Raw genomic sequence first — 26728 nt, forward strand, 5'->3', positions numbered from 1 at the left:
TTATTTTAATTACCAACGGACATCGTTTCTCAAGTTTGTATGTTTAGCAAGACAAAAGAATTTTTTATTGTAGAAGTAGTTAACAAATACCGCATAAAAGAATTAGATGATCACCATGAAATTCAGATTATATATAGATAAATAAAAATATTAAACCAATTGTTGTGTTCGAATTTAAGATTCACTAATATCTGGATAGAATGAGACGGTAATGGTCTAAATTAAGAAACAACATTTTTTTATGGTTTTAAATAATTCTAATTACTTAAAATAGATAGTTTATTTACTAAAATTCCATTTTTTTTAATACTTTTATTTATAGTCGCATCAACAGTTAAAGTCATTAGCGACTTATCAGTGTAATGTAACTGTACCGGCAAATTTGTAGTCTTGAAAAAACTCAGGCCGATTACTCCTGAGACGTATGATTAATTGAAACCCAACCACCAAAGAACACCGGTACCTACGATCTAGTATGCGAATCCGAATAAAATTAACTACTTTTATTCATTTATTTATTTTATTATTATTAAATTATTTAAATAATCCTTTTTTTTATTTATTTATTAGGATTTGAACCTGAGTACTTCGACAATTTGGTAATCAGCTGATTTACGATGATGAGTTTACCACTAGACTCAGCTGGTGGGTTCTAATATTAAGTAATGTCTTACTTAATGGCATGACATTTTCACACGTTACAGAATTTCCATTTCGTCTCATCCTCGGAAGGAATACCTAAAGGTGTCCTGAAGGATTAAAAAAAAGTCTTGCTTAAAAAATAATGTGCGGCATTTTTTGTGTATTGTAGATAATAAAATAGTAACTGTGTGTCTCTTCTGGAGACCTTTTAGTCATAATTTTTTCATGGCACTAGATTTAGGAAATAATTAAAAGTAATTAGTGTGGTTAACTTTTAGAGCCGTTGGATTTGTAAGCAAAATTTCAATCTTTAAGACTTCGAAATCAGCTAGCTGATTTACGACGAAGAGTTTACCATTAGACCAACCCGGTGGGTTACACTTCTCAATTATTCTTGAAAAATGAAATTAATTTTTTGGAATATTAATTTCATAGAATCCGTCTATGGAAGTTGGAATGTCAAAATTTTATTATTAAATGATGGCATTATCGTATTTCACTGCGGAAATGAATTATATATATATATACACTATGAAAAAAGAAAATTATTCAAATTAAGATACCTGATATAAGATTTTCATGATCGATTACGAAATTAAACTTTTTTCTCTCATTTGAATAGAATTTGTTATATAATAATTACAGAGAATTTATATTTTAATTATCAAATAGGAAGATCAAAGAATATTTAGTAAAAGGAAATGAACACCAGAACCGTATTCTAAAGCGGTTTAACTGGAAAAGGTTTTTTTTTTTGTTAAAAATATTATCTGCATGTGCTTAATTAAATATATCCAAATATATTTTAAATATAAATAATCCTTTAATAACTTTATCAAAAGCGTAATAATTATCCATTGTTTTTTTGAGAAATTCTATTTTTATAATTAAAAAGGAATTAGTGATCGTTCCCTGCTTGCATGATTACTTTTGAATTTTGTTTCATATTAATATTTTTTAAGTTTATTATTTGATATTAAATTGTTTTTTTTTTTTTTAGTTTTTTTTCTCTTAAATGTTTCTTCTATTTTATATCGGTTTCTTATACCGGATGATTAAAAACGGACTTATCAAATTTAAAAGCCTATAAAAATCTATTTAGACATACTATTTTAACATACAAATTCGAATCAGGTTTCCTTTCATAGCTAAACACATCAAGTTTTTACTCACGTAGTTCATTAGTACCGTAATTGGCCATCAGTGCTGTCACCATTGTGTTAAAAATGGATACACTTACTAGTGCAGTTCGTGCTCGCTGTGGTTTTGGTTTCATTATTTGCAATCAGCAATTGCAGTTTGACGTAATTTTGGAGTAGGGTAGGAAGCCTCCTAGTAGGCATACAATTTGTTCAAGTTCTATTAATGACAGTTACTTTTATAAGGATTTGAATACTAGATCGTGGATACCGGCGTTCTTTGTTGGTTGGATTTCAATTAACCACACATCTCAGGAATGTTTGAACTGAGACTGTACAAGACTACACTTAGTTTATACTCATACGTATCATCCTCTGAAGTATTATCTGAAAGGTAATTCCCGGAGGCTAAACAGGAAAAAGAAAGAGGCATACAATTTACTCTTTGCCCAGACGTTCGTTAAGACTGGTTTTTCTGTTAAAAATACAAAATTAAACAGCACACCCAACGTTTCTGAAGGTGCTGTTGAAAAACTCAGAGAAAGCTTTCCACGTAATCCGATGAAATCAATTCGACGTGCGTCAGGTGAGACTGGCATTCCACAAACGACTCTTTGGCGCGTATTACGTAAAAAATTACACTTTATGTCATACAAACTGTTAAGATTCAGGTTTCATTTGTTCCTTTTTTATTAAAAGAAAGAACTTTAAATTTTATTAATGGAAGACTTTTAAATTTTAAAATAAAAGTTATCACTTTTTTCTTATTCATCACAAATTCTCACTTTCTTTGTTACTCTTATTAATTGAATTGGTCTAATGCATTATTTTTAGTTCCATCCACCAACGACACCAACTTGTGTTTATTACGAATAATAAACAAATTAATTTATAATTAATACAATAATAATATTTTATATATATATGAATTACAAAGATTATAATAAAAATAATTTATTATAAACGAAATAAAGACTTTATTTATTTGAATGTACCAGCGAATAATAAAATATTTAGAATAATTAAACCTAACTGAGATATTGAACCAAAGCACAAACTGTTGCTCAGCACATTACAGGTGATGAAAAAGTTGCTCGGCTGCAGTTTTGTATGGAAATGTTGAATAGAATTGCAGACAACGATACGTTTTTAGATAACGCAATTTTTAGTGACGAGACAACGTTTCACATCAATGGCTTGATAAACACCCATAACTGCCGAATTTGGGGTAGAGAAAACCCTCATGAAACATTCCAGCACATTCGTGATAGACTTAAAGTAATTTTTTTTTGTTCCCTAAGCAAGCAAAGACCGTACGGCCAATTCTTCTTCCAGGAGGCAACCGTAAATGGTATAGTTTATCTGGGACACGCTTCAAAATTTTCTAATTCCGCAGTTAGACGATGATGACCGTCTAGAAGTCCGATATTGTTTTGATATTCTTTTCCCAGGTCGGTGTATTGGTCGTAAATGTCCAATTGCAAGGTCCTTTCGCTTCGCAGATTTGACCGTGCTTTATCTTTTCTTTTTGGAGTTTCATTGAAGATCGGGTTTACGTACCAATTTTATGTGTTGATCTTCTTGAGCTAAGTCTTCGAATTAAGTCGCAGCTGCAGAGATAACGTCCAATTTACTGGTTGCACTCTGGTATGAAATCGACTTCAGGATAAGATGAGAATTTTGGGATGTATGTCGCATTAAAAATGGAAGCCATCTCGAACCAAAGTGAATGTTGTTAATGTTAATTTGAATAATTTTAATTTTAATTGTTAACGCAAAGTGAATGTTGGGTGACAAATTTGATGTGTTTTTCCAGGAAATGAGGTCTCAACCGAATCTTTAAGTTATCTCAATAAATCTTTCTTTCTTTTTTTTCCTGTTTAGCCTCCGGTAATTACCGTTCAGATAATACTTCAGAGGATGATATGTATGAGTGTAAATTAAGTGTAGTCTTGTAGTCTCAGGTCGACCATCTCTGAGATGTGTGTTACCAAAGAACACCGGTAACCACGATCTAGTATTCTAATAAAAATAACTGACTTTACTAAAATAAATTGTTACCTGTTTTTAAATTTGTGAATTCCTTTTTCAATCACCCGGTATTTTTTTGTTACTATACTTTTGCTAATCGTAAAAAAAAAAATAATTAAATGACAGAAAAGATTTTATCCTTAAAATAACTTAATTATTAAATTTTTACGAAATTTATAAAACGTTGGCGTTGTATTACCGGTTAAACAGAAGAAAACTAAGTACGTTTGTACGTATGTGTAATTTTCCGTAATTCTTACTGGTTTTCTTAAAATAAATTGAAACTTTTAAAAATAACGAAGAAACGTTACAAGATTTAACAAAGTATAAAAGTTTTTCAATCAAGTGGTTCGTACAGTATAACTTTTTAAAAACAAGCTTTTTCTTTGTTGGCGGTTTATATAAAACAAAACATTGCAGTTATTTTATTGTTATTATTATTATTTTTTTTTAATTTAAATTCTTAAACGTGATTATAACATTATTCATTTGATGTATTTATTTTACTATTTTTTTTTTTTTTTACCTATTCTGTAGTACTGCTAGAAGCACAATTACTTACTAACTTTAGTGGTTATATTACCGTACGTGTACGTGTAATGTGGAAAGCTATATTGTGTAAACTGTAAGTACGTGCCTGTTGCACTTGTAACATATAAAGCCGTTACAAGAGGATGGAGAGAACAGTATCTAATCTCCACACCTGTTTCCTGTGGTTCATCTAAGAAGCGGAGCATTTTGGTTGGTTGTCTTTGAAGCTCCATTTACCAGTAACCAACTTATCTCTCACTCTCTCTCTCTCTCTCTCTCTCTCTCTCTCTCTCTCTCTCTCTCTCTTTCTCTCTCTCTCTTATGTACGGCAAATTTCTTTTAACATTCTACTCTTATTATTATTTTTTTTATTATTAAAGTTGGTGTTATATTTATCTTTCATTTATTAATAAAATTCTTAATTAATTCTAAAACTGTGCCGTGTTATTTATTCATTTATTGTTGTATTTTTAATGAATTGAATGTATAGTTTAACGGTTCAATAGAATAAGCTATAACTTTCTCGTATACACTGCAGGAAACGCTAAGTAAACAGAAAACTTGTATAGAAATAATAGCTTCAAATTATTGAGTTAAAAAGTAAATCAGCCGGTTAAATCTTTCAATTGGTAAATTGTGTTTAACTATATATATATATGCTAATATTAAATAAACTAAAATATTTGAAATTTTTCTACTTTTTCATAAAGAAAACAGTTAAAAGTTTATGGTTTCGAAAAATAATAATTTGAGGTAAATAACGTTTACCGTAGAATATTATATCTATTTAGGTTTGTATTTATATTAGGTGCAATAATTTATCTTGTGTAAGGCAGAGGACCTAATAGAAATTAAAATCCTTCCCAAAAATGGAAAGGATAACTTATAAGATAACTAGCATCTCTTTATAAGAATAACAAGCATTCATATATGCAACTTTCTAAGAAGATTAAGAAATGAAGTAGTTTTTGGTTGAGTCCTTCACTGATCGAAATACAGTTATTTCATATCAGGATGCTAAGACTAACGAAATGCAAGAAATGTTACAAGTAATAACTTTATTCTGTTCATCAGAGGACTCTTGATTGTATAATTAACTCCATTACTCTCAGAGAAACTAATTCTTGATAATTTTACTAGTATCTCAAGTACTTTTACATGCTGCACAGTATAAAAAGTACTTCTTTTGTACGAACAGTTTCACATCATTCAATAATGGAAATTAAGATTTATAAAATGTCAATATTATTAAGTTACTGTTAATCACGATTTTTCACACCAAATTATAAAAAAATAAAGATTATTCCGATATTACATTCCGACACACAATAAATAGATACGAAGATTTGTTTTATCCGATAAATTCTTTAAACCCATTAATATGCTTCTTATCCATTTGAAATTGAATCTCCGAACGTGTCTTTAAGAAAATTGTCATTAAAGCACTTAGGTATTGAAATAATGTGGAGTGGGATAAGGCTGTTTGATTGATTCATACATTACAGAAGACATTTTCAGATATCTAGTAGAAACCCACCGGGTTGGTCTAGTGGTGAACGCGTCTTCCCAAATCAGCTGATTTGGAAGTCGAGAGTTCCAGCGTTCAAGTCCTAGTAAAGCCGGTTATTTTTACACGGATTTGAATACTAGATCGTGGATACCGGTGTTCTTTGGTGGTTGGGTTTTCAATTAACCACACATCTCAGAAGTGGTCGAACTGAGAATGTACATGACTACATCTCATTTACACTCATACATATCATCCTCATTCATCCTCTGAAGTATTACCTAAACGGTAGTTACCGGAGGCTAAAAAAGAAAAAGAAGATATCTAGTAGAGCTTTATGGATTCAGGAATCGTAAGCAACTTAATAGATATTAAGTTTGCATGAGTTAAAATAGATTATTGACTCATGCATCAGTAAATTGTGTGGTGGCTTCGAATCGCGGACCAAATACCTGGGTGTAAACGTTATTACGCGAACATGCACTTCTCTTTAGATTAGGATACATAACGGAGGAACTGCGTATCGTTTTCCTGAGTTAAATAAATAAATAATGATGCAGCTAATATTGTAATAATACGAAAAGACTAATTAAAAAATTATCTCAAATTGTTTAATACTAAATTATGAGAGTAAAAATTATATTAGTCGATGTCCATTGCGGATTGGTAGTGTTTCGGACTTTCATTCGGGGATCCTGGGTTCGAATCAAGGTCAGGCTTGAAATTTTTCGTACGTTTCAAAATTCAGTTCCATATCCCTATACAAGCATCTTTAAGCTTCTAAAGTGGATTAATTCATCAAGAAAAAAATTATAATTTAAAATAATACAATTTTACTTATAAAATGTAAGATTCACATCCATACCTTTAAAATTATCGTTTATTAAAATACTCCTTACGTTTCTGCATTTTCCTTACATATTAAAGTTTTTCCCATTTCATGATGTCTGCTCATTTTCTTTTTAAGAAGTGTTTTCACTTTTAATTATAGGATCCTTAATTTTAACAAGTTCGTTCACAATTTTCAGTATATCATAAGTATCTGTTCGAAATATTAAACAGGTTTTACAAAATTATTTAAACATGAGTGGACTTGGACATAAATAGAGAGTAATATCCACCGGGTTGGTCTACTGGTGAACGCGTCTTCGCAAATCAGCTAATTTCGAAGTAGAGAGTTCTAAGGTTGAAATCCTAGTAAAGGCTTTTATACGGATTTGAATACTAGATCGTGGATACCGGTGCTCTTTTCTTTTTTTTTCTCCATCTCCTCCCCCGGGCTGGATCAACGTGAAGTATAAACACAGCCCGGGGGAATGCCCATTACTCTAATGAGCCTACGTCTATAGGTACGGCATGACAGGCAGACCCGCCGGTAGGATTTTAATTTCCTTGTCCTGCCTCTAACCCCAGTGCAAAGCCACCAGGTCCGAAAAAGTCGTGCCCAGTGACCCCACTCTGGAAGCCGGGAGTCGGTCTTGCATTGCCTGCCTCAAACGAAGCCAACCCGAAGGTCACCTCTGCCGGGACTAGGTCTTTCAAGCGCCTGCGTCTAACAAGCGTGACGCAGGCCGGCGGACTCACACAGGTCGCACCTGTGTGAGTCTACAGGTCGCACCTGCCGGGACTCGTTCTTATCAGCTCCGGGACACCAGAGTCCCCGTGTTTCATCATCGACGGCCATCCACCCGGTTCTTTGGTGGTTGGGTTTCAATTAACCACATATCTCAGGAATGGACGATCTGAGAATGTTCAAGACTACACTTCATTTACATTCATACATATCATCCTCATTTATTTCATACCTCATTTATCCTGTTACATATCATACTCAGTACGGTGGATGAATCCATCGTACTTCATCCTGAAGTAATCCTGTCGGTGGTTCCGAAGGGTAAACAGAAAAATAAAAAATAAGGGAGTAAAACAATTCCCAGCAGTTCGTTGTTCTTTGTTTTATCTTTTCGTTTTATCTCTGCAAACAATTGTCTGATTTTCAAAATTGAAACCCAGTATTTGTTAATAGGTTGATAGCTAATTTTTGCATGCATCAGGTGCACTCTAGATCTAACAGATCACTGTTATTCAGAAATGTTGTTACATCTTCACAACGAATCTTCTGTTTTAAAAATTCCAACGTAGTATTTACTAGCATAATACAAAATCACGATGGAACCAGACCAGAAAAATTGAGGGGCTTGCACTACGCCGAGACCACCTTGAGCCTGGAGAACTCCCATAAAGGGTCTTTGTAGAATTCGATGACACTATGATTAGAGGTAATGCTGTCGGGATCGGATTGAGGATCGAGTCCACTGTTGTCGATTTGATGCTTTATAGAGAAAGTGAAACGGTGCATGTTGCCACAAATATTGTGCTGGGCTGTGGTGGTGCACTTCTTTGTCAAGAACTCATCTTTGCCAAGCGCCAGGTCTACGTATCACTGAGTCGTGTGATGCAATTGGAGAGTTTTGTCATTAGTAGTTTAGATTCCAGAAAATTGGTGTATGATCCGCATGACAAAAAGTCTCTCGAGGAACTCAATCCATTGAGAAATCTGTAAGTTTAGATTGGTACACGCCAATTAAATAAATTAAATGAAATGTTTACAGTTTCCTCATTTGGCTCAGTAGTTTAAATACGTTATATCCATAAGTTTTCGAATCGAGAATATTTTTCGATGATCACTTAAACGTTTTAAATAATAAAAACAATTAAAAAACACGAGTGCCAAAAAATAATTTAAAAAGAAATCAAGTTATGGAAATAAAGGACTAAACATCGTTATGCAGTATTTTATTAAATAAAATAATGGGTGACTATTAACTTTCAGACAGTCGTAATTTGTTTAAATGTATTTTTCATGTTGTATAAATAGCAGGCTCTGAATACTAATTGTCCTATATTGAAAAGCTCTGAATTCTATATTAAAGATCCCACCGACTGGATTTAAATATTTTCGTGAAGTTTCTTATCGATGTAAGACCTGGTGAGAACTTAATCATAGCCTGCAATTTCTGCAACATGAAAGATATATTTAAACAAATTAAAACTGTCTGAAAGTTAATTGGTCATCCGTTATTTAATTAAGTACTTCATAACGATGGTTAGTGCTTTAACTTCATACCTTGTTTTTTTTTTGTTTTTTTTCTTTTACTTCAATTTATTGTCGTTCTTTTAGTTGAATTTATTTATTTTTTGGTATTCCTGTTTTTTAATTTTGTCAATTTTATTTAAGGTAAAAGAGATATTATCTTAATAACACTTTGGATTTATTATTTTTTTTTAAAGATCGTGTAAACCGAAAAGCCAGAAAGTGATATTTTTAGAATGGCTAATAGTAAAAGTAATTTGTGTAAACGGCAAATGGAATGCTATCTATCATTTGGCTGCTAAAAGCGATAGTTCGTATGCGAATTCTTAATATATGCTGCAGCACTATGCTGCTGTAAATAGAGTAATTACGTAAGTCAAGGACAAATTTATTTTATCATGAAGTATTATATTATGTGAGGAAATAAAAATAATCATATGAGATTTTTTCTTTTAGATTTTTTTTTACATATATACTCTTTTTGTTGTTGTACATTCTTTTCATCAATTCGGTTTTTTTTATATATATTTTTTATTTATACTTACCCATCCCTGTTTCTTGTAGTACTTCTTTTATTACATCTATTCTTTTTATTCTATTTTATTATCTACGTTTCTATTCCATTTCTCCTTTTTCATCATAACTTTTTAACTTTATTACCTATCAGCTCCCTTTTTCTTCGGTAAAGTTAAAGGGTTAAAACGTACCAGCAGTCATTTTTTATTTAAAAAAGGATACATCCTTAGAGAAGTTGAAAGGCGTTCACGATATTTTTCTACTTTTCTTTTCTACTGAGTGCTTCTTCTCTTTGTTAAGTCATCCTTATCTTCTTATTCTTATTTATCCTGTCTTTTATTATTCTATGTTTTCTTTTTATACCATTTTTCTAATTCTTCAAGAACGTGATGCGGTTTTATCTGAGAATGTTCGTTTTATTATATTTTTGTAACTTTAATTTAATTGATGAAGTGACATCTTTTGTTTTATTTTTATCATGCTTTCTTTCATCGGATGACTAATAAAGAAATACTTAATCCAAACCGGGAATCGAACCAGTGTTTATGTCGTTTACTCTAACAAACCAGGAAACGTTTCCGTTGATTTTATTCTTTTAATCCAATTTTTTTTGTTGTTATTATTTCGTACATTTCTTAAAAATTTTATGTTAATTAAATATTATATTGGACCTAACAATTCCATGTTAAAATTTTTTTTATTCATATTTCTTATGATTTTATATAATGGCACGATATTGGAGCGTTGATATATTGGATTAACCAATCAGTCGTTGACGTTAAAGCATGTAACCTGTTTATCGAGAAGTAACCACTTGTGTTAGTATTATGTTTGTTACATGTGAGTGTGCGTTATGGTGCTTTTACTTGATAACTTACTGAGAACCTTTTGTTGACTCGTGGTGAGGTTTCTCACAGTTTATTGGTCAGATTTCACCCGACACAATCCCAATATTCCCTCATGTTTTATCGTTGTAGATCAGGCTATGAATCTACAGGCTACGTGTTTACTGTTGTCCTCGTTCGATATATGTTGTTAACGTCAATGTTAGCCGACTGGATGGTTGATATGTGATCACACTCTATCGATAGTATATTGCGTTTAAACTTTGTACTCGTCCATGTCGTATATCTGGGTTCTAGACTGTAATCGATAATTGACTGCAATTTATGTCTGTTACTCATCCACCTTCTCGCAATTTAATAGATTATTTATATTAATTTAATTAATTTTTTTTTCAATTTATAACGAGCTCTTACAATTTATTTTGTTTACTTCTTTTTTACGTGGAACTCACAATTTATTTAAATTACAAGTTTTATTTTTCAGAACGAAAAATTACCAGTTAATTACTTTTTTTAATACGAGTAAAAATGTTTTGAAACCATTTTTATTGTTTTTACTTTCCCGTCGAATATAGCTTGACTAGCTATGTTCAAGGGGAAACTATGATAATCATATTAAAAAAATGGGGAGGGGGGTTTCAGGTTTTTGAAAATCTTCACGTTTTAGGGTGAAATTAGTTCATCTAAACAAAAAAAAAATTATTTGTGTGTGTGTGTGTATGTGTATGTACGTCGCACAACTTTTGGCCTTACATCTCAGGATTCATGGACCCGATTTTCTTCAAATTTGGTTCAACTATTTCTATATATTAAGGAAGCATTGATCATATTAATTTTTTTTCAAAATTCGTTGAGGTGGCGGAAAGTTACCGTGAAAAAAACAATTTCGATTTTCTTCAGAGATATTTTAGAAAAAGCTTTATTTTGGCTTAATTTGTAACTATATTGCTTACATAAGTAATAATAAAAAAAAAATTAAATTCAAAAATCAACCTCCATCTCTTAAAATACGAGTAGAATATGTGGGTTTTTTTTTAGATGATCTTCCTTCGGTTTTAATATTTAAAAAAAACGTTTTTGATAGTTTATATATTATATACATACTGGCCATCAAGAAATACTTACAATTTTCCAATATTATAAACCCCGGACCTTAAACACCAAAAGGTTTTTTGAAAACTTTTACGTTCTCGTTTTAGCGATTGTTGGAAAGGGGGTTAGATTTAGAGAAAATTTTACTTAAGCAAATTTTTTTAAGTTTAACCTAAAATATATGAATATTTTTAGAAAATGTTTTTTTTATCATTTATTCCCCTCCTTTAAAATATATAATTGTAATTTTTGTTTTTTAGTTTTTAGTAGTCTTTTAATTTTTATTATTAAATTTTGTTTTACTTTTCTGTCACTTTAAGGGAAATTAAAATTTAAATAGTTTTGGCCCCCTATAATATACTCCGAATCCAAAATGAAGCAACTTTTTTCATTACTATTATATCATAAAACATATACTTCAATATTTTTAAATAATATTTTGTTTAAATTTATTTATTTTTTGTTAAGGATCATTTATTTACAATAAAAATGTTTACTAAATTGCCCCTACGTAGTACGGGAGCCCCCAAAAGCTTAAGATTTTTTATTTGAAATTTTGATATTTAATTTTATTTTGGCAATCAATTGAAAAGCCCCATTGTTACGGGGGCTCAAAAAATTCGGAACATTTTTTATTGCCTGAGTTTAAATATTTATTATGAAAATAAAAATAAGAATTTTTTTAATGATTGAATTGCAAAGAATTTGTTTTGCAATAAAAAAGCTGTCAAAGCCGTGCATTACTTTGCTAGGTTTTTTGTATTTAATTTAATTTTAGGTTGTTCGATTTTTTAATAATTTGTGGGTTTTTTAGCAATCTCATTCATGTTAGATCGTTTCAAAAAGGATCGTGAATTGTGATTTTTTTTTAATCCTAATTTTTATTTGTTATTTTACATCGCTGACGCTACCGATTTCTAAACGTATGTTAATAATGTTAACATTACGTTAAAAATATGTTATTTTTAATGTTTTAAATGTATAATATATATTATTGGTTAGATTAAAAATGGTGGGGCAAGTTTTTAATATTATTAATTCGAATTGGATACTGATAAAGAGATCCATTATCTTTATTTATGAAAGCTGCAGAAGCAAACGATACTATTATTAAAATTGCAATTCACACAAAAAAAAATCATACATTTCAATATTTTTAACGTAAAATCTTTAAAATAAAAAAAATACCCAGTTATCCATTTTAAATAATTATTTGCCATGTTAGAAAACGAAAATTATATTAATTCAAAACGAAAGATTTTTTTCTCGAGGAAAAAAGAAAAGAAAAAAATCTTTTGTATTAATTCTATACCCTATTGTCTTTAAAAAGACAAAAGAAAAGTGTTTGTTCTTTGTAAATCTAGAAATCAGATCTTTGGGAAATTAAAATTAATAGAAAGATATCAATATCTTTTAATTTTATTTTTAATTGGAAAAACTGCTTTTCATTTTTTAATTTAAAAGTTATCCCCATATTTTTAAATTAAGTTAACAAATTTTAATTAATTTAAATAAAAGTTGGTATTTATTGGTGTATAGAACCTTTTAATTATCTATTCTTATGTAAACGTAAAACGAAGAGAATATACATCAATACAATTTGAACAGAAATATTTCATTTTTGTTAGCTGGTGAATAAACAACGTAGAGCTTATCTTTCAAAAAATATAAAAAATATTGGGCGTTTTCTGAAAAAAAAGTCCTTTTTCATAAATTTCCAAAATGATTTATTTAAATTTTACGTAGCCGACTGTATTTTATTACTTAAATAACATATTAAAATGTATTTTTAATATCTAGATTTTACTTGTATTTAAATAAAACTTGTAAAATTCCATAGAAAAATGTTTATATGTATAGATATAAAAACTGAAATATATATTCAGTGTAAATTTAGAATTAAAAATTAATATAATTTTTGAGTGTTCTTTACATTTTTAAACCAAATAATGTTATTTATTTGTGTTTAAATAACTCGTACAAAAATTTATTAGTGTAAAACTAATTTCACTAATAAATTCTGCTTTTTTTCTTTTTTTTAATTGTTATTATTGAATTATTATTTATCGTAAATATTTTTTACAACCAGAGGTTATATATTAATAAATATATATATATTTAAATTAAAAAAAAAAAAGTTAAAAAAAAAGGAGATTAAGCCTGATTGAAACCGATGTGCCTTTCCTTGTAACATCCAGATATTTCACTAATTAAAATTTTATTTGGTTACAACTCTCGAATTAATGAAAATAAGTACCACTTATGATATATCGTTAAAAATCTCTCATTGAGGGCTTATTATTGCAGTTAAGAAAAAGTTAAAAATCCAAATTCTTTCGGGTTTTTTTGGACAATTTTGGTTCAGTTGATTGTAATAAAAATGGGAGATGCATAACTAAATGTTACAACAGTTCTAAATCCAAAATTTCAACATCCTGCGGCTAATCGTTTTTGAGTTATGCGAGATGTATACGTACGTACGTACTTACGTTACGCCGAAACTATTCAAAATGGATATTTCCGTTGAAATCTGATAACCGAAATATTCGCCATCACAATACTTTCTTTACTTCGCACAAGTAAGTAAAAATAGTAATATTAATAATAAAACAAAAGAACATTTAAGAAACTTATTTCGTGATTACAGAGCAATTTTTATAAAATTTAATAAAAAACCAACAGAAGTTTGATGTGTACTAATACGTACGGTCTATGAAAAAATCGACTACTTCAGCAATAAAACTAAGGAAGTAGGCACGCCGTAAATATTATCAATTTTTAATTGATATTACAAATAAAAGTAAAACGATAAATGAATAATTAATGGAAAGGATAATGTGAGTACTGAATGATGATATGTGAGGAGCGAAGAGGAGAGGTATTCCTTCCACTAAGACCAACAGAGCTCACAAGCGGATAGATAATCTATATTTAGCCTTGTATTAATAATAATCAGTGTTCCATTCTTACATAAAGCGATTTTACTCCTTTCTCCTTAACTCTTTTTCTATCCAGTTAATAATTTAAAATATTTATAACAAACTGTTACGTTTGTTTCGGTAACAGCGTTGTTAAGCACAGTTCAATGGAAAAAAAGTTTATTGCTTTTACCTGTAGACGAATGGCTGTCTTTTTAAATCAATCTTTGAAAACATTTTAGAGAATACATAAAGATAAACAAACTATTTTAAAAATAAATTGTACTAAACCGCAAACGTTTTATATTACCTAATAACGAAGTTATGGACCTTTGAAATTGCACTAGTAAACAGAGTACTTTTCATGGTAAGTTCTTAAGGGTTTACTACAAATAAAGTTGAAATTCGAAAATAGTAACGGAAAATAGAACAAGGTTTCATGTATTATAAATCACTTTTTTTCCAGTAACTGATTCATAAGATACCTCGTAACTTAAAAAAAAAACGAAGTCTTTCTTCTTGATAAAGTAAATTAATAGGGATGAAGCTGATATTTTCTGGAGAATTGAGTATTGTATTACGATCCTTAATTTAAGGATTATCTTTATCCTAAAGATAACCTATTTTAATTAATTTGGGTTGACGCATCACTTGCTGGGTGCCTCTGCCCCTGGTTACCTTGCCTACAACACTAAAACCTCTTCGCTAGAGTACTATGCTGCAGTATAAAGCAAATTGTATACAGTATATTCTTAGTGTTCAATTTTTCAAGGAAGGCACTTATTTAACCCTGTTTGAATATATTTATTATTTTTTTTAAATCATTAATTAAAATTTAATTAAAATATTTTTGAAGAATTTTCTACTAACCAAAATATATCGAGAAGAATAATTAGTATACGTAAAACGTAAAAATACACAAGAAACAGAGATAAATAAAGAATGAAATACACTAAAACCTTTCTTTAGCGGAACCGAATGGGACTTCAAAAATTTCCGTTAAAGATAGGTTTCCGGTAAACGAAAATAGGCTTATACTAAAAAAATTAAATCATGAACATGCATATAATGGACATAATGAGATAAAATAAAATGCTGTACGTACCTTATTCAATTACTGTATTTATTTCTGCTACAAATTAATACACGCAATAGTTACAACGAACAGAAAAAATTAACTTTATATACGTTTTCTAATACTGTACATAGGTTTTTCCTAGTCAAAAAATCTACCGAGAAGACCCTACTCCAGTGGGTATAAGAAAACGGCCTCATGCCGTATTAGACGAACCACCGTGAAGAGGCGGTACGGGAGTCAAAAAATGACAAACCATGCTTAAGAGTCTCTATATCGCGTAACCTATAAATGGAAACCGCGCGAAAATTCCGGCAGCGAAAGTGACCGTTTTCACAATTAAATTTTGTTACAGCTATAAAAAAACCTAGACAACACCCCACACCGTCCCACGAGGAGACTACGATTTAATTCAGTCAGCATATGCGATTCCCTCCGGCAAAGGGGGCGTATTGCTCCCTCCAAATAATAGGGCTCCGGTAGGCGTATTCCTGCTAGCCCATAACGAGCTAGTACCGAAAGGACTTCAGCGGATGGACTAAAGGGAAATCACACTGGGAGTACTAGACTCAAAAGCTTAGTCTCCTACGATCAGACCCAATAAATAAATTTCACGCTGGTCCATACGAATAGTAACGCAAATTACCAATCTGTCCATAAATAAAGCTTGTAATAATACATAAAACGCCCGAAAATAGAAAAATACAGCAGCAAGGGACATTGTCCAGGCTCTGCGATCTGTAGGGAGAAATATTGAAACACCCGCCATTCTTGCGTTCCGTTCCTTTCCGTAGTCAAAAAAGGTTTTATGCACATACTGCTTCTTGGCTGCTCGACTTTCCACAAACACTTCAGCCTGAAAACCTAATTCAGTATATTACAGTCGTTTCGTCGTACAGAAATCTGCTATAGTTGCTTTAAAATTTTGATAGCATCTTGGTAAGTCTTAGGGTACACTCCTTTTTTCCAACTCGATGCCATATCCCTCTTTTTCTTTCTCATTCACCTCCTCTTCTCCTTTCCGTAAAATTCTCAGTTAAGGCATCTACAACCATTGTGTATTTGTAAATGCTGCTGTTCATTCTCATTTTCCTCAGCAGCAGTAACTTCACCCGTTGAAAATCCTGATTTTTCGAAATACTTCGATTCTGTTTCTGGAAAAAACTTCGTAACACGTTAACTTATCCAAATTACCCCATCTAGAACCGAGATGGTTTATCTAGTTCAGAGGCGGAAAATATAGAATTCATACTGACGGCAAACATTGCACTCACATTTTACGATAATGTACTTTAACATTGTGACTGATGTCCTGGTCTTTTGATTGAGAAACACTTGTGGTATTTGGGTAGAACCAGGCAAGCCAAACTTAGAAAAGTTCAATGTGGGAGTCACGTGTTAAAAAGAGCACAAAAGAGATGTTTCCTCATTATTCTGCCATTAAATGACGTTAACCATTCTTCCATGATCTGTGCTGTCATCCACGCCGTTTTATTGGATCCCAAATCAACGGGGAGCTTCCAGAGGTCCATGTTATTGAAGCGTCTTGAATTTCTAGCTTTAATTCACCTGACATAAAAAACTAGTTAGTCTTTCTTCGCACAATTTTCCTCAAAACGATTTATTTGGTAAGATAAATAGACCACGACTCATCTTCATTTTCTATCACGTCTTCAGGTTCATATCCTTCGATTATGGAAGGTACTAATCCATTCATAAATGGATTACTTATTTATTACGTTATTTGACTCACCAGAATTGGTTAAAAACTGTCTGATGTCTTCTGAGGAACTGTCCAACCATTTATTAGATTTACCCGGTTTTTCAGCTGTCTTTTTAGCGAAGTCCTATAATATAGTACCCGATACCTGGTACCGGAAGCCCTGACGCTCAAACAAACCAGTCCCAAATTATTTCATAAATGTCTTGGTTTTCAATTTTCGTAATTTTGTATTTATTTTTCCATTAGCGCTGTTTCCGTTTCAACATTTCCGTTTTCTTTTGAATCTCACACACTGTGTTTTGTCTATGTTGGAACATCTTCATGATCTGCGTTACATTCAATATATCTCATTCACTGGTACGAGTCATTTTTACTCTCGAGTTAAAATCAAACACAATCCTTGTTTTCGGAGCCACAGTAACTACTCTTTTTCTCTATTTAGCCACCGGAACCATCGAAAGGTACTACTTCTGAGAATGATATATATGAATGTAAATGAAGTACAGTCTTGTACAGTCTCGGGTCGACCATTCCTAAGTTGTGTGGTTAATTGAAACCCAACCACAAAAGAACACCGGTATCCACGATCTAGTATTCAAATCCGTATAAAGGTAAGTTTCCTAAAGGTAACTACTAAACTGCCTTTAGTAGGACTTAAAAGTTGGAACTCTCGACTTTGAAATCAGATGATTTGCGAAGACGCGTTCATCACTTGACCAACCCGGTAGGTTAATACACTTGTTACTATCATCAATCATTCTAAAAATCTAGTGAACTGCCTGCCGAAGTAAAGCAAAAATGTAGGTTTAGAGTTATAGAGTTAAAAATTGAATTCTGTTATGATAGATAAATTTGATTTTTAAAGCAAGGATTGGAAAGGACAGAGACAACAATAAACTGGCAGTTACTGTAGTTTAAAATGTGTAAGTCAAGGAACTAAAGAACAAAGAACTTTTTCCACATTCTTTGTTAGCTACGAAATCGATGGTGAGAACGGACAAGTAGTATATATACCTGACTTCTTACAAGGTCCCTAAAAATTTTCTATACTGTGCATTTCGGAACTTGAGATTTCGATAAAAAGCTTTTTTTGATTTCGGTTGTACGCGTAACACAGTTTCCGTTTAATGAAAGGAATTTAACATGTTTTTTACCCTTAAATTTATGGGACCGTGAAATATTTCCGTTTAATAACGGGGTCCGTTGAAGGACGTTTTTACTTTATTAATGAATAGTATGAGCGTTATAAAATATTCGTCTTTGGTTCTGCGATTTAATTTTGAACAATAAAAATCATTTGAAGAAAAAATGTTATCATTTTCCTTTTAATTAATTAATATATATATATATACTAATTATTTCTGATTATAGAGTTTATATTTCCTGTGAAAGTTGGATAAAGATAATAATAATACAATTAAATAATTTAATATTAATAAAATAAATATTTCTCAATGTGAACTGCTTGAAAAAATCCTCAAGACTGGAGTATATAATTATTTTTACTCTTACCTGTAATGATTGATGGCATGAACTTGACACTGAAATATTTTAATTACATGTTAAGATGATATTTTTAAAATTCAAAATACAAATAAAATACAATTAAGTAAATATTAAATAGTTTGGGAAATAAAATTCAATTTAATTTTCTTATTTGTGAATGAAATAGCGCTAATGGATTTTTATAGTGATTGATGATTGTAACAAGTGTAATGTGTTGATAAGACAGTAATAAACAGTGATAATAAGAAAACTCGTGATTGGAATTTTAAATTTTTTTCTATTATATTTTTATTTATAATTTTAAATTTTTGATTCGTCAATCTATTCTAACGTTTGAGTAATTAATATTGATTTTTGAAATGTTCAACAATTCTTTCTACGATTTTCTCTAATTACCCATATAATATGATCTAATAAAACATAATTAACGATTGCTATTTATTTTTATCTACTAATCAACCTAAAAAATAATCTGGCAATCGAAAAGAAAAATAAACAGTACTGACAGAATTATAGCTACAGAGTACAATCGTTTATTATTGAAAGCGAAATCGGTTCGTAGCTGCGTGGTTTTTTGGATTGAAAGAGTATATCATGATAATACTGTGTAAATCATGAGTATGTACAGCCTCCGTGACGCGAGTGGTAGCGTGTCGGCCTTTTATCCGGAAATCCCGGGTTCGAATCCCGGTCAGGCACGGCATGTTCACACCCTACAAATTTGTCATTTTATCTAATCCTCTAAAGCAACGGTGGTCCCGGAGGCTAAAAAAAAAAAAATGAGTATACAGAGGAGTATTTATATTGATCCTTATTTTAAAAAAAAGAAAGGTTGATCTTTATTTTGTACTTCGACTTTAAATTTATAATCCACTAGCTGACCCAGCAATGCTCTGCTATTGCTAGATTTGAGCATACGTATAGATATTAAATTAACACAATTAGAAGTTTGATAAAACATTAAAAACTGAAAATTACAGGACTTCACAAAATTTAAATTTCCCATTTTCCCCGTTCCCTATTTATTTCACAATTTCCCCCGTTTCCCATTTTCCTTTTTTCAATTTTTCCTTTATCCTCTTTCCCCGTTTCCGTAACACCTTTACCTTTTTCCACTTCTCTTTTCCCCCTTTCCCTTTTTCCCATTTTCCCACGCGTAAATTGGTCCAGCAGTATTTTAGTCTATATCGGACGCACATACAAACATTGCCTTTTTTTTTCAAATAGCCCATTTAGAGGTCACGCTTAATCAACTTTTTAGCCCATGCTTCTTTCATTTTTCTAGAGTGATGTTCTTTGCCTTTTTGAGTCCATTTTCTCCCTCTTCTACAAGTGAGTTTTTTCCTCTCCTGAAACTCTAATTCCTGTATTGTTTTTCTGAATGTTGCTCTCTCTTTCAAAATGTCTGAGGCTATTGAATTGTTTACTAGGTCATTGTCTATTTCTTTAAGCCCGGTTATCTTGTTCTTGTGAGTGTTTAGTACGGCGAAGATCTGTTTTGCTAGTCTGGTGTTCTCCATTCTGTATATGTGTCCATAGAATTGCAGTCTTCTTTTCCTGATTACATCTGTTATTTTTTCTATTTTGGAATATAGCTCTTGGTTTGATCTTTGTATTGCCTTACATATATATATATATATATATATATATATATATATATATAAGAAGAAAGTCTGATTGTGTACTTGTTTGTTTGTTTCGTAAATATCTCGACACCGGCGCTACCTATCGGGTATAGTTTTTGCAAAAATTTTTTTTTTCACGTAACTGATATACATTATGAATATGAGCCAAATCGGACCATAAATGCAATTTTTCCAAACATCTCAACCCCAACGCCTTCTGGCAGGTTCATTTATTGCAGACGTATTTTTTTCCATGTAAGTAACACATATTCTGAATATTAGCCAAATCGGACCATAAATATAATTTTACTTAATATCTCGACCCCAGCGCCACCTAGCGGGTCAAAACTAATTCAGAAACCTTTACGGACGTGCCCACAACTCACCAAAGTTTCCATCGCATCGGATGAATGGCATAGGAACGCATACAGAACAAACAAACATTCATTTTTATGTATATCTATATATATATATAAGATGTAAATATTTGTTCATGTTTATTCGTAATGATTTGAATTTTTTTTTTTTTTTTGAGAGCTTAGTTTGTTTTAATATTATTTATTAATTAAAGTTACATTTATTTTAGAACAAAAAAATGTTGTGCCAGCATTTTTGATTATACATCAAATTCAGGTTTATTATTTACTTTAAAAAAAAATGTGTGGGTGAAATTTATTTATTTTTATTAAATAATTTGTTAATAAACTGATTGGACATTTATTTATTTTTTGCTAAGGTATTTGATATATGATTATATTTTTTATTAATATATTCAATACATTATCAGATTAATTATATGATGTTAATGAAAAATGAAATTTTTACTTTTCGTTGCATACATTCTATTTGTATTTGCCATATAATTTGTGTACATATTATATGGCAAATATTAGTTATGATTTAAATTGATAATTTAGGATGTAATTAAATTAAAGTTATGTGTGTATTCAATGTAAGACAGAAACTAATTAGTTTCTGTCTTTTCTGTAACAGAATATCTAATCAATACTATATTGCACCTGTAAAGAAAATATTAAACTTTATTATTAACGTATAATTATAATTTCTTGTGCCATATACATAAATTTATAAAGAAATATACGGTATAAGAGAGATAGAGATAGCTTTGTATTATTCCCAATATTGTTTGTTATCTTATCAAGCGCTAGAACAAGATTCCTAAGGGATAGAGTGGGATTATAATGGAGTAAGGGTTAAGGAATCACTAACTGTATTCGTAAATCAACCCATCTGTTACATGAATTTGTGTTTGACGGAATAATTACTGTTCTCTATTTAAAGGGAAGTGATATTTCTGAGTAATTATTGTATAATTGTATTTAGTATTCGTATAATAGCTTCCATATTAATCGTCTAATTACAATAAGTAATAAATAGTTTCTTATTGAATAACTTGAATTAATAATCATTTACTTTACTTAAAAACTCTTTAAAGAAGTATTTTAAAGTTTTATATATGAAGCAAGATAGAAGGAATGTAATAATGGTTAAACTAACATAGAGATATAGATAAATATTTTTTTAATTAGGATAAATTTTTTTATTTTTTTTTTCTAACCCCCGGGACCACCGTTAGGTATTGCTTCAGAGGATGAAATGTAGCGTGTGAAATGCCATGCCCGGGATTCGAACCCGTGACCTGCGGATGAAAGACCGAGACGCTACCATTCCCGCCACGGAAGCCGGCTAATTGATAACTAAAAAAAAAAAAACTTTCATCGTCTTTTCCTTCTACTTTCTCATCTGTATTGCTATGCTGCAAAAATGAAAGTACGGTTATCAGTCAAAAAATATGTTATGGATTTTTTTTTCCATTTCTTGACATTTCATGACCCAGAGACCTCAAAAATAAATAATTTGTAGGGTAATGTACGGATGTTGGCGTGTTTGAAGGTTAACTTTTGACTGGATAAACCGATTTTGATGAAATTTGCCACTGAGATGAAAAATGGCACGAAAGTTCGTGTATATGGGACAATTTGTTGAGGTTTGGAGTCAGTATCTTCAGAAGAAGTAGATAATTTTATGGGATCAGTTATCTGAAAATTTTAAAAACATAATAAAACCCTCATTCTATTAAATTACTTACTTGCGTTCATGATTTTTTTCTTCTTAATCTGCTCTCCAAATTCTCTCCCCCCGAAATCGAAAAAGCTGCCTTATTTATTTCATATTTTTTAACTAAATTCATAGTAGTAGTAATGCAAGCGATCGAAAAAAAATTGTTTTGGGGCCAAATTGTGAGTAGGGGAGCCAATCAAAGTTTAAAAACATCGATATTTTTTTTAATTAAAAAATTTTGTTTTAATTTCTTTAAACTTTTAATAGTAATCTTACGATAAAATTTCATCATAATTCACTTCCATCCGTAAAAAATAAATGTTAGATAATTCTTGGGTAACATAATTACCAAATTAAGTCATTCTTTTTATTTTAATCTTTTTATTTGTTTTGCATTTTTCAGTGGAAGTTTTTTTAGTTTCTGTCGTTTAATATAATAAACTTCTTAAGATCAAAAGATTTTCTTGTGAGGTGATTTTGGTGCTGGGAGAAACAGTAAAAAAATAGATTTTAAAAAATTTTGTAACTTTTCTGTATCAATATTTTTCTACTATTTAAGAATAAACAATGCCAGGAAAGTGTAGCAACTTTGTTATAAGCTATTTATCATTTACGTTGAGTACTATTATAGTGATCTGCTTTTTCAGATTTAAAAAAAAGTTAACCGTAAAAAAAAACGCGTAACTTTATAAATAGGACTGAATTAAACAAAACATTAAAATAGGTATGAATTGTAATGAAGTTCTTTTTTCCTATATACTAGAGGTTTTCTCTAAAATAAAGACCGTTTCATTGTAAAAAAAAAGTATTCTGAAAACTTTATTAATATTTCTTATTTCTTTTAAACTACATACATTATACTATTTCTCTATATAATCGCCCATGAATTAAAACATTTTTCGTTGCGATACACCAGCTTCAATATACCCTAGACGTATTCTGTGGCCAGTCCATTTAGCCACTGATTAACAGCATTTTTAAGTTCATCGTCACCCGTGATTTGCTTACTACTTAAAAATTCTTTCAATTTTTCAAACAAATGTTAATCGGAAGTTGCTAAGTCCGGACTATATAATGGGTGATCGTAAATTTCCTATCCAAATGTTCTCAGTAAATCACGTGTCACCCCGCAACATGTGAACGTGTATTATCGTGCAGCAGGACGACGCCCCATATCCCCGATTTTTAATGGAATCCCCTAACATATGTGGAGTTTCGCAGTAGGCTTCTGCAATTGTAGTTGTTCCATGTGGCATGAAATCAATCAGCTGTATGCCAAACCGATCCCAAAAGTCTGTAGCTATCAGTTTGGTCCAAATGACTATGGCTTGACATTTATTGGTTTGTTTGGTGATTGAGGATGACGCCATTCACTTGACTTCCGTTTTCTCTTTGGTGTGTATTATGAAATCCATGTTTCATCTCCGGTAACTATTGAATTAAGGAACTCATCACCTTTTTCCTGTATAGCGCATCAAAAATTGTAAAGCAGATCCCATTCAGATTTTTTGTGACGTTCCGTTAATACGTGCGGCACCCAACATGCACAAATCTTTCTAAAGCCTAAATGGTCATGACAAATGCGACCAATAACATCTCTTGAAAACATCAAGAAAAAGAAGGGTCAGGTCGGAAATCGTTGAGCAGCGATGTTTCTGATTTCATCATCGAGCGTTTCAACAAGCCCTCGATGATTATTCCGGAATGTTCTTCATCGTGTACATTAATTTTGTTATTTCTATACCTTTCACAACATTTTCGGGCGTTTCTTTCATTCATTACATTATCACCGTACACAGCAACCAAATGCCTATGACTTTCAGCCGGCTTAACGTTTTGATGGTTTAAAAAACGTATGACTCCTGTTTTTCTCAGTCGGTGGCAACAACTATTTTCCTATCTTTTTATAACATGTAATAACTCAATTGTAATTAAAGATACTACAACGCGACAACTTACAGACAGTAATGCAGTGTGTACATTATTAGCGTGGTCATGAACAACACAGGTTCGCCAACCTTAAGGAAAGAAATTCCCCAGCGGTCTTTACTTTAGAGATATTCCTCGTATTAAGTTACTTACAAAAACCCCATTATAAAAAAAAAGACTAAATTATTAAAAAAAAAGACACAGCTAATAATAAAATTATTAATAAATATATTAAAATTATTTTCCATGTTGAAATTTATTTTCCGTTTAGTTTCAGCTTATGAATATTTAAACAATGGATTCCGCTTTCAGTAGCATAATATCCGAAGTATTTTTGCAATTCATAAAAGAGTTACAAACATTATAAATACCTGCAAAATAATATTATGCATTATATATTTTTAATGTTTTGATAATGCTTGATAAATTATTTAAAACGTGATTGTAATGTTTAAAAACCAAAATAGTTTTCATGAATATATTATATTTTTTGTTTAAATTGTAAACAGTATACTTGGCTTTTCACATATATAAAAAAAAAGTAAAAACAAAACAAGTAAATGAAAGTGGGTATTTATAGAATACCAATATTATTAGTAAAACAGTTGTGGATAAATCAATACACCCGTACTCCCTATATAGTATGAATAGTAGAGAAATAATTATGTAAATGTTATTGCTAAGTTAAATGAATAATTTAATTTCATAAAATAAGTTATATAATAGTTGAGAATATTGTAATATAAATCACATAAAAAAAATTATGAATTTTAATTAAAATTTTAAAATAAAATAAATAAATTTACAATATCAGTGAAAACATAAATAATTTTTGTAGCCTTTTAAATTATAATACCAACACGTATTGAAAAAAAAATTAAACTAATTATAAGATTTCTGTATCCAAAAAAAATAAAATGCTGCATTAAGTTCGTCAGAAGGGCGAATTTCCGGTTTTAGTTAACCATAAAAACATAACCAAAACCCCTTTTGGTTTTTGCCTGTAACAAGGTTTCCTGCGAACCGATTCCCAATAAGATTACATAAACCCACTAAGTTTCGTCAAAATCGATTTAAGTTCGGTAGAGCGGACGAAAAAATCGTGTACGTACTGGTACATACACGTGTATATATATATATATAAACATTGCAAAATTGTCTTCAGGAGACTCTAAAAGTTAAAGAAAATTTTTTCTCCCTCTCTCCGACATCAATTTCAATTTTTTAGGTCAGATCTCATATAAAACCATTAAAATTTCGCTTTAATTTGAATCCTAAAAATTACAGTCTGACTTATTTTACCGAAGGGGCAGAAATCAAGACGAATTCTTTCGCCAGCTGATACTCGCTAACGAAGCGTTTAAACTAGTATGTATGTAAACGTTTTTCTTTATTTTCATCAGTTAAATATATCCTTCTTTTTCTGTTTAGTTTCCGGAACCATCGTAAATTATTATGTCAGAGGATGAATGAGAATGATATATGTATGAATGTAAATGAAGTATAGTTTTGTACAGCCTCAGGTCGACCAATCCTTAGATGTGTGGTTAATTGAAACCCAACCACCAAGATTCGGATGCTGCCGAACATACTCTGTTCCACTGTAATAGATGGACTATACATAGACGACGTGCAGGGCTGCAAGAATTAAATCCGGAGAATCTGCTTCTTTTTCTCCTGCGATCCACTGACAATTGGAACAAAATGGAGGAGTTTGCCAAGATAGTGCTAAAGATGATGTAGCCCTTTTAAGAGGCCATTGAGGCCCCGTGGTAACTTAGTAGTTTAATATTTTCGTTAAGGCAAGCAGCTATGAGGAGAAGATCATTCCTTCGTTTGGGGATCATAACAACTGGGTAATAAAAAGACCGAGCCGGTTCCCTCGGCGGGGGCTAGGGACGGCTTTGTCGGGCCTGGTTTTCTGTCGGGGGGGCTAGAGGCAGGCATATTAAAACAAAAGATCCAACCGGGGGGGGGGGGGGGGCTGACCTGTTGTGCCGGACGTACAGCCGGCGGGTGGGGAGGCCTCCTTTGAGTTTAAAGGACACTTTCCCGGGCTGCGCATACTTGAATGGATACCCGGCCCGGAGAAGTAGGTGAAAAAACCACCAAAGAACACCGGTATCCATGATTTAGTATTCAAATTCGTATAAAAGTAATTGCCTTTACTAGGATTTGAACGTTGAAACTCTCGACTTCGAAATCAGCAGATTTGCGAAGACGCGTTCACCACTAAACCAACCTGGTGGGTAAAGTTATGAAATTACATTAGTTTTGTTTGTACCAACCGTCACCCCTAGTACCGCCACATCCGTGCGAATTAAATACGGTATGCGCGCGCTTTAGTTAGAATCAATGAATTAAAAAAAATGTTATTTGTAAATAAAATTATTATATTAAGTTGTGTGTGTATGATTGTGTAAAAGTCATGTATTAGAAACAACTTTGTAGTCAGTTTTTTATGCTGTTAATA

At 31.2% G+C, this 26728-nt stretch overlaps 1 protein-coding gene across 1 annotated transcript in view; it reads left to right on the forward strand.

Moving 5' to 3' along the window:
- LOC142330863 (uncharacterized) overlaps window positions 1-26728 on the forward strand; it is a 478952-nt gene that overhangs the window by 190707 nt on the left and 261517 nt on the right. The gene's annotated exons all lie outside the window — the stretch shown is intronic.

The sequence above is a fragment of the Lycorma delicatula genome, chromosome 10, assembly GCF_047948215.1.
Source record: "Lycorma delicatula isolate Av1 chromosome 10, ASM4794821v1, whole genome shotgun sequence".
NCBI lineage: Eukaryota > Metazoa > Arthropoda > Insecta > Hemiptera > Fulgoridae > Lycorma > Lycorma delicatula.